Raw genomic sequence first — 8,782 nt, forward strand, 5'->3', positions numbered from 1 at the left:
CCCTCCCATATACTGATGAAGGAACAACAGAACTCAGTACAATGAGAAATTATCTCTTCAGAATGCTCATACCCTTGAAGCAGTTCTTTCGCCCTGTATTAGCCCTGAGAAGCGAAATGCTGAGCCGTTTGAAGCATACTAAGTGTTAAGATGCAAAATATACAATACTAAAGACTGAAAATCATTCCATGGCATGCCCAGAAGAGCTTTTCTTCTTGATTTAAATCAATGGTTCTTCTTGGTCACTTGTTACACCTATGTCTCTTCCACAGAGAAATCTGCACCAGTTAACAAAGTGCTTCAATTGGAGGAAAGTCGAAACAATTATCTGAACTCCAGACATACATTGCATACTCAAAGCATTTACTCAGGTTTAGGAAAGTAGACATACTTGCTCTTCTTTAGTATCAATCTTCAGGAGACTAGCCTGCAGATCTTGGCATGACACCATGCTCCTCTCCCAAGTTTTCTCCTCTTTTGAAAAGTGGTAACAGCTTTTTCCACAGCAGTACCAGTTTCCTTGAAATGTGTCATCGTCTTCATTCCATGCTCATGGATTGGAAAACAAACATTGTTAAAATCCTGACACTACCCAAAGCAATCTACACATTCGATGCAATTTCTATCAAAATAACACCAGCGTTCTTCACAGAGCTAGAGCAAACCCAAAATTTGTACAGAACCACAAAAGACACTGAATAGCCAAACGAATGTTAAAAAAGAAAACCAAAGCTGGACACATCACAATCCTGGATCAAGCTATTTTACAAAACGGTTTTCATCAAAACTGTATGGTATTGGTACAAAAGTAAACACACAGATCAACGGAACAGAACGGAGAACCCAGAAATGGACCCACAAATGTGCAGCCAGCTAATCTTTGACCAAGCAGGAAACAATATCCAATGGAAAGAAGACAGTCTCTTCAGCAACTGGTGTTGGGAAAACGGGACAGCAACATGTAGAAGAATGAACCTGGACCACATTCTTACACCATACACAAAAACAACTCAAGATGCATGACAGACCTAAATGTCAAAACCATCAAAATCCTAGAGTAGAAAACAGGAAACAACCTCTTTGACCTCACCTGCAAGACCTTCTTACTCGACATGTCTCCAGGGGCAAGGGAAACAAAAGCAAAAACGAACTATTGGGACCTCATCAAGATAAAAAGCTTCTGCACCACGAAGGAAACAATCAGCAAAACTAAAAGGCAACGGACAGAATGGAAGAAAATATTTGCAAATGAAATATCAGACAAAGGATTAGTATCCAAAATCTATAAAGACCTTACGGAACTCAACACTCAAAAGGCAAATAATCCAGTGAAGAAATGGGCCAAAGACATGAACAGACACTTTTCCAAAGAAGACATCCAGATGGCCTACAGACACATGAAAAGATGCTCCACATCACTCATCATCAGGGAAATACAAATCAAAACCACAATGAGATACCACCTCACACCTGCCAGAATGGCTAAAATGAACTATTTGGGCAAGAACAGATGTTGGCAAGGATGTGGATAAAGGGGAACATTTTTGCACTGCTGGTGGGAATGCAAGCAGGTGCAGTCACTCTGGAAAACATCATGGCTGTTTCTTAAAAAATGAAACATAGAGCTACCCTATAATTAGAAACAATAATGGCACTACTAGGCATTTGCCCAAAGGACACACAAATGCTAATATGAAGTGTCACATGCACCCCAATGTTTTGCACCAGTTTCAATAATAGCTAAATCATGGAAAGAGCCCAAATGGCCATCACCGATGAATGGGTAAAGACGGTATATTCTACAATGGAATATCACTCAGCCATCAGAAGGAATGAAGTCTTGCATTTGTAACAATGTGGGTGCAAGTAGAGTGTATCGTGGTAAGCAAAATCAGTCAGAGAAAGAGAAATATAAGATTTCACTCATATGTGGAATTTAAGAAACAAAATAGATAAACATAGGGGAAGATAAGGAAAAACAAGCTAAAAACATAAAGGGAGGAAAACCGTAATAGGCAAACCAGAAGAAACTCTTCAATACAGAGAAAAAACTGAGGGTTGCTGGAGGGCTGTTGGCTGAGAGGAGGGCCAAATGGGTGATGGGCATTAAGGGGGACACCTGTTGGGATGAGCACTAGGTGTTGTATATAAGTGATGATTTCCTAAATTCTACTCCTGAATGAATTACCAGACTACATATATGTTAACCAGCTGGGATTTAATAATTTCTTTTGAAAAAGTAATGTGTCATGATCTTTATCTTGAAAACAAAGCCACATGATCCTCAACCACAAGACCACTTAGAGACTTATGCTTTCTTTATGTATACATATATATACATACATATATATATACACATATATACATACGTGTATGCATACATATTGCTTACATCAGACTGAATGACTGAAAAATAGGTGGTTTTCCTGTATCCCAAACGTCTCATGTTGAGAATAGCTTTGGAGTCAAATTGTGGAGCCAGAGACTGACAGACGTCAGACCATTGTTAAAATGACACTGAGAAATCCTGACTTCCCAAGTACAGATACACTGCTCCAATAGGAAGCAGTTCTCCCTTCGGGAGAAATTCACCTAAGTGAATATAAGAGGGTGGTATTAATTCCAAGAGATCTAGACTGGAGAAAATTCATCCACAAGCAGAAAATACTCAATCAAATCAACATGACTTTGTGAAAGTCAAGAATTCAATTAGCTAGAAGAAAGAAAATGGATTTAATTTTAAAAAGTGAGAAAAATTAAAGGACTTGACAAATTCAATGTGAAGTTTTAAAATGATACATTAAAATTGAACAGAATGAGATAATCCCATGGAGGAAAAAAACTGTAAACTATCAGTATAATCATTCAGTACATACCTGTAGTGGGTAGTAAAATTAAGTGATCTTCAACTTCTGCTAAGGAAGCATTCTTGTCTTCTGGTTCTTTCATATCTTGCCTGATTTCTCCAGAACACCTGTGAAAAACTTCAATTCATTTTATAAAACTAAGGTCTTGAATGCTTGTAATAGATCATTTTATTATAATCACTTACTCTACTTCTAAATGGCACAGTGAGTGGCGCTGACTAAATGAAAGTACGATCAGAGACACTGCCAGGTTACAATATGTTGAAGTGCCAGAACATAAAACAGATTTTTAAATAAAATGATAACTTGCTATACATTATTTTGGAAGTACGTGAGACAGGAATCAACTTCTATAAAACAGAAATGTAAACAGGAAGTGAAATATACTTTTAGTTTCTACGCCACTTACTCTTCAAATAATGATTACACAGTTGGTGAAATGAAGTAGCCAGTATTTTATTTAGCATGTAGTATTTGCACAGGAAGCTAAACACCAGGGATTTGACTCTCCTCTAGTACAAGCTTATAATTAATACACTGAATATACATAGAGGAAGAGCACACATGGCGACTTCTAACATGCAAAAAGTAAGTGAAAAATCTCTGAGCAAATTGGCAGTATCTTCTCCAAACTCACACATAAAAAAGTGTAAAATCACGCAGTGTATGGCTCTTTAAGTGTACAAAGACGGAAAGAAAGGTCCCTTAAGGATTTGTTACGCAGCTAGGAATCGTCATTTCCAGCTCTCTACCACCCATCACTGAACCAAATGCAACGTCTACTTGTAAAACTCCAACATCAATTGCACAGTCTCCTGATGTACTCCGTGGCAATAAATATAACTACTGCTTCAACTCAGTCATCCATTCCAGTGTTCATATACTGGATCTGAATTGAAAAGACACCTTAAAGGGCCCCTGGATGGCTCAGTTGGTTAAGCGTCTGACCTGGGCTCAAGTCATGATCTCACAGTTCATGAGTTGGGCCCCGCATCTGGCTCACTGTTATCGGCACAGAGGCCACTTCGGATCCTCTGTCCCACTCTCCCTGGGTCCACCCCCCACCCCTCCTGTGCTCTCTCTATCTCTTTCTCTCAACCATAAATAAAAACCATTTAAAAAAAAAAAACACCCACATTAAGACCTCCTGTACCTAAATACTACCATTTCTTGGCACCAATCAATTCCCTTCTCCTTTCCTTTTTGTCCATCCAAGGACACGTAGTACAGAACCAATTTTGGCAGGACCTCCAAGAAGCTTGCAGCATAGTCTTTATGCACATCGAAAAATAGCCAGCTTCACTGGGGCTCTTGGCTAACACTCCATTGAGCAAGCCACTCTTGATCTCAGGGTCGTGAGGTCAGGCCCAAGTTGGGTGGGGAGCCTCCTTGAAAAATTTAAAAAAAATTTTTTTTTTAATGTATAAAATAGCCAATTTTGGAGCACATTTGTCATTCACCATCTCATCTCCCCTCAAGGTTCTGAAACTCAAGTGACAAAAAAAGATCACAAAATTGTACACATACAAACTAATGCTGACCAACGCTTAGATTTTCTTCACCATTTCACCTCTCAATATAACACACTATCGTTCTTAAAGCACACTCTTTTCTCAATTCAACAGCTATTTCAAGTATTTATACTTTGTCTAAATTATCTGGTGCACCTCCTTGCCCCTTCCTCTCAGAACATGGCCTCATCTGCTCCTTTGCATGGAAACAGTCACCAGCAAGGATACCTTCTCCTCACCTTCCTGCACCTCCTCCTATAGATAACACAGGTATCTCTCACTCTACCCCAGAAAAAAATGAGCTTTGCATTGAACAAGCGTGAAACTCTCACCCCTGCTCTGGATTTCATCCCGTATCGAATCTTTGGTGATCTTGATCTCCTACTGTCAATTTCTCTCTTGAACCCTCCACAGTTTCCTTCTCATGGTTCCCTTCTCTTGCATATGATCAAGTCAGCTTTCCCACAAAGTTCCTGTCCTCCTTTTTCATATTTTTTTGTAACAGAGTTCTTTTCTTTACTCTCAGATTGGGTGCTAACATAAGATTGTTCACATTCCTTCATTCATGAGACACTTACCACATTGCTCGCAGAACTGGTTTTTCTTCCTTAGTTAGCAAGTTGTTAGCTACCCCAAATTGTAGCCAGGACCTTAAGCATTACATTTATTTACTTTGCTAGTCATTTCATCTCATCTCCCTACTTCTCTCACATGCTGTAACTAATGCACATTCAATTACTCCCTTCATACATTTTATATATAGTGTTATTGCCTCTTTGTGGATTTCCTGAAATATTACTATTTATTGTATTTGTTTTGCACTGTTGCATCTTATAAAAATGTATCGTGACATGCACAAACTTTTGTGCTCTTGCTTTGTTTTTCCATTTCATATGCTCTTGCTAAATTTCATGCATATTGTTGAATACCATTGTCATTGTCTTGACTGTCACATACATTCCATTGGCAAATCAATTGCAGAGATCTCATTTACTCTCCCATTAATGATCTTTTGAGTAGTTGTGATATGTTCCACATTGTGAATAGCACTGCTACGAACTGTCCTGTAGAAGTTCATTTCTGTGTATGTGCAAGTATATCTGTTGGATATATACTTAGGGTGAGAATTACTGAATCGTGTCGAGCTGTAGAAGACAGTACCAAACTCGCTAAGTGTTTCTATCAGGTAATACTGCCTTTAACAACGCTCGAGATCATATACATCCACATATTTTCAAGGCTTGGTAAATGTTTCGCTTATCCATAATTAAAATAAATGCTTTTCTGTATTCACTGATCTCGGAATTCACTGATCTGTATTCACTGTATTCTCTGTATCTGCTTCCTAATGTGTGAAAGAGTTTTAGCCATTACAGTCAGGCTTTGACCATACCCACTATCCCACTGGAGCTACTCTAGAAAATATCATTTCGGTCTCTCTCTTGCCAAATTTAATAAGCATATCTCTAGCCATTATAATACCTGATCCTCCTGTACAATTTGGAACTCTGGACTACCTTTGCCTTCTCCCCATGATACCATAATGTTTTGGACTCCCACCTACTTGTTTAACCAAGCATCATGGTTTTTCACTGTTTTTACTCATCTTTTACCTCCAGCTAAATGTTGATTTATCCTAAGAATCCTTCGCCTCACCCTTGTTCTTCTAGCCTGATCTACTCTCCCTGGTTTCACAAGGCAGAGCTTGGTCCAGCTTCTGCTTTCCTCTATGATATCTTCCAGTATCTTTCATCCAGGCATCTTCCTTGATCTCCAGACTTTTAATACCACCGTGTACGTGCTGATGGTCTGTGTCTGCTGTTAAAACCTACTCTAACAGACAAGACCAATCTCATTCTTTCTGGTCATCTCCACTGATATGTCCAAGCACCTCACTCCTTACTGTTATTAGCACACCTACGCAAACACCAAACCGTACTTAGTGTTCTTCTTGTGTTCTCTGTAATATTTATTGGAATACATTCACCAAGGTGTGTAAGCCTCATGTCAAATGGTATCACTGATTCAAATGTCTCCCTCACGCACTCATATTCTAGCAATTCTTATTGAAGATTTCTCATAAATGGTGCCTACCCTTCATTTCTTCTTCATAACACTAATTCAGTCATTCTAACTAACCCTGATTCCTGAAACATCCTGTTATCTTCTCCTTCCACCCACTTGCCGGATGTTGAGATTGACCTTTCCCAAATCCCTATCGCCTCATGGGACAGGAGTCATGTTTTTCCCTCACATAAAACCTTTCGGTGGTTTCTTTTGTTTTTAGAACAAATCTAAAATTTCTTAAGATATTAAAATTATCAAAACGTGCATACCTAGGCAAACCTATTTATAGCTACTTCTTAATTCTCCTAAAGCATCCAGTTCTTTGGTTCTTGTTTTCTATGCCTGGATAAGTAGTCTCTCTACCCCAAGCTTCCTGATTAAGTCCTACCTATCCTTTACATCATATCAATTATTATCTCCTGGAGGAAAGTTTTCTGGCCCTCAGCATGAAGTATTCTATTCAGCTGATATCTTGAAGCCTTTACCCCAGCACTAATAATATTTTATTTTAAAAACTGTTTACAGGGCACCTGGGAGGCTGTCAGCCGAGTGTCTGACTTCGGCTCAGGTCTTGATCTTAGGGTTCATGATTTCCAGCTGCTCATCAGGTTCCCTGCTGTCAGCACAGAGCCCACTTAGGATCTTCTGCCTTCCTCTCTTTCTGCCCCCGACCCCAGCTCATGCTCTCTCTCTCTCTCTCTTTCTCTCTCAAACATAACTAAGACATTAAAAATACATAGGAGCGCCTGGGTGGCTCAATCAGTTAAGCATCTGACTTCTGCTCAGGTCGTGATCTCGCAGTTGATGAGTTTGAGCTCAGCACCAGGCTCTGCATCTGTGGTGAGGAGACTACTTGGAATTCTCTCTCTCTCCCTCTCTCTCTCTCCCCCCCTTCCATTTGCATACCCTCTGTCTCTCTCTCAAAAGTAAACAAACAAACAAACCTCATCTTGAAAAAAGAATAACTTTCATTTTGAAAAAAATCCCCTTTATACTGAGCTCATTAAGTGCTGACTGTTTAAAATTCCTGTATCTTTAGTATCTATTATACATACTCCCTGACCCAGAGAAGATACTCAAAATTGTTGTGGAATAAATGAACCGAAGGATTAAAAATTCAGGAAGAAGATATTAAAAACAAGTGTTTTCTATACATTTTTAACAATCGATGTGAAAAATATAAAAATGATATAAAAATAGATCAACCTTATATTCCTCTGTGATTTAATCAGTATTGCAGTATGATAAGGAGTGTACTACTCAAGGAAGATTTTTCCAATTCTCTGGTCATATGGAAAACTTCCTCCTTCACAAAATATAAAGATGAATATATATGTAAACCTCACTGTACATTTCAGGAAAATTTTGTGCCATTACAGCCATGACATACACTATTTCGTGTGGTGTAAAAGCTAAGTGATGGCAAAATAGCAAAATCATTGTCATCAACATTATAAACACCATCGTGATTACTAACATTTCTATAGGACTCTATAGTTTACAAAGGCTCAGCAGAAATTCAGTTATGGTATCTCATTTTTCACGCTGCTCCTTGTTCTCATAAAAAAAAAAATGTGTGTGTGCCCGATACTCACGCATATATCTTAAGCCTGTGCTTGCCAGCAGGAGGAAAACACATGTAACTCCCAGGGTTAATGCAACCTTACGCCGTGGAAATTCTGTACAGATTCAGAAAGCAAAATATATAGTAAGCATTGAGCTTAGGAAAGCCCTCAGAGTTGGAACAAAATGGAATTCATTCTGGAATTGGAAATGAATATCCCTTTTTACTGTGATTACAAATATCCTTGAATTTTACATTTACATATACCCCTTGATCTATGAAGAACCGGACAAATAACGTCAGATATACAGAAACCCAATTATCATGATTTCATTTCTTCTTACTTGAAATCATATTTTCACAAAATAAGAAAGCAAACAAAAAACTTTACCTCTCCTTTCATCCTTTGAATATCTTTCGTCCATCTGTCTCCTTGAATAGGGTGATATCGGAGTCGTGCACATCGCTCTCTACTCGCTCATTTTTGAGGACAGTAGGCAAAGAACACAGTTCGAATCCTGTGCAATGTGGCCTGAGGCATTAAAATGGCAATATTTCTCATTACGTAACAGGGACAGCTAAATGAATAAGCATGATCATCTGAAATAAACAGGTTAAAGCAAGTATCTGGGGATATTAGGGAAATTTTTTTTCATCTTTATAATGCCTTACAACAGAGATTCTACACAATTAAATAATGGTCCACGACCATTTATGGGCTTGTTATGTTAAGCATTCACTTCTTTCAAAATCATTGAATTCATGGCCAAAAT

The 8,782-nt window shown here is 38.5% G+C and overlaps 1 long non-coding RNA gene across 1 annotated transcript; it reads right to left on the reverse strand.

Moving 5' to 3' along the window:
• Positions 1-419: 419 nt before the first annotated feature.
• LOC128775030 (uncharacterized) lies at positions 420-8,197 on the reverse strand. Its single transcript, XR_008419607.1, has 3 exons — positions 8,041-8,197; positions 2,877-2,984; positions 420-549 (listed from the first exon to the last, which is right to left on the reverse strand). It is a non-coding gene; the product is annotated as an uncharacterized LOC128775030 (long non-coding RNA).
• Positions 8,198-8,782: the final 585 nt, after the last annotated feature.

This window comes from Panthera pardus, unplaced genomic scaffold (genome assembly GCF_024362965.1).
Source record: "Panthera pardus isolate Hobbes unplaced genomic scaffold, ASM2436296v1 HiC_scaffold_6, whole genome shotgun sequence".
Taxonomy (NCBI): Eukaryota; Metazoa; Chordata; class Mammalia; order Carnivora; family Felidae; genus Panthera; species Panthera pardus.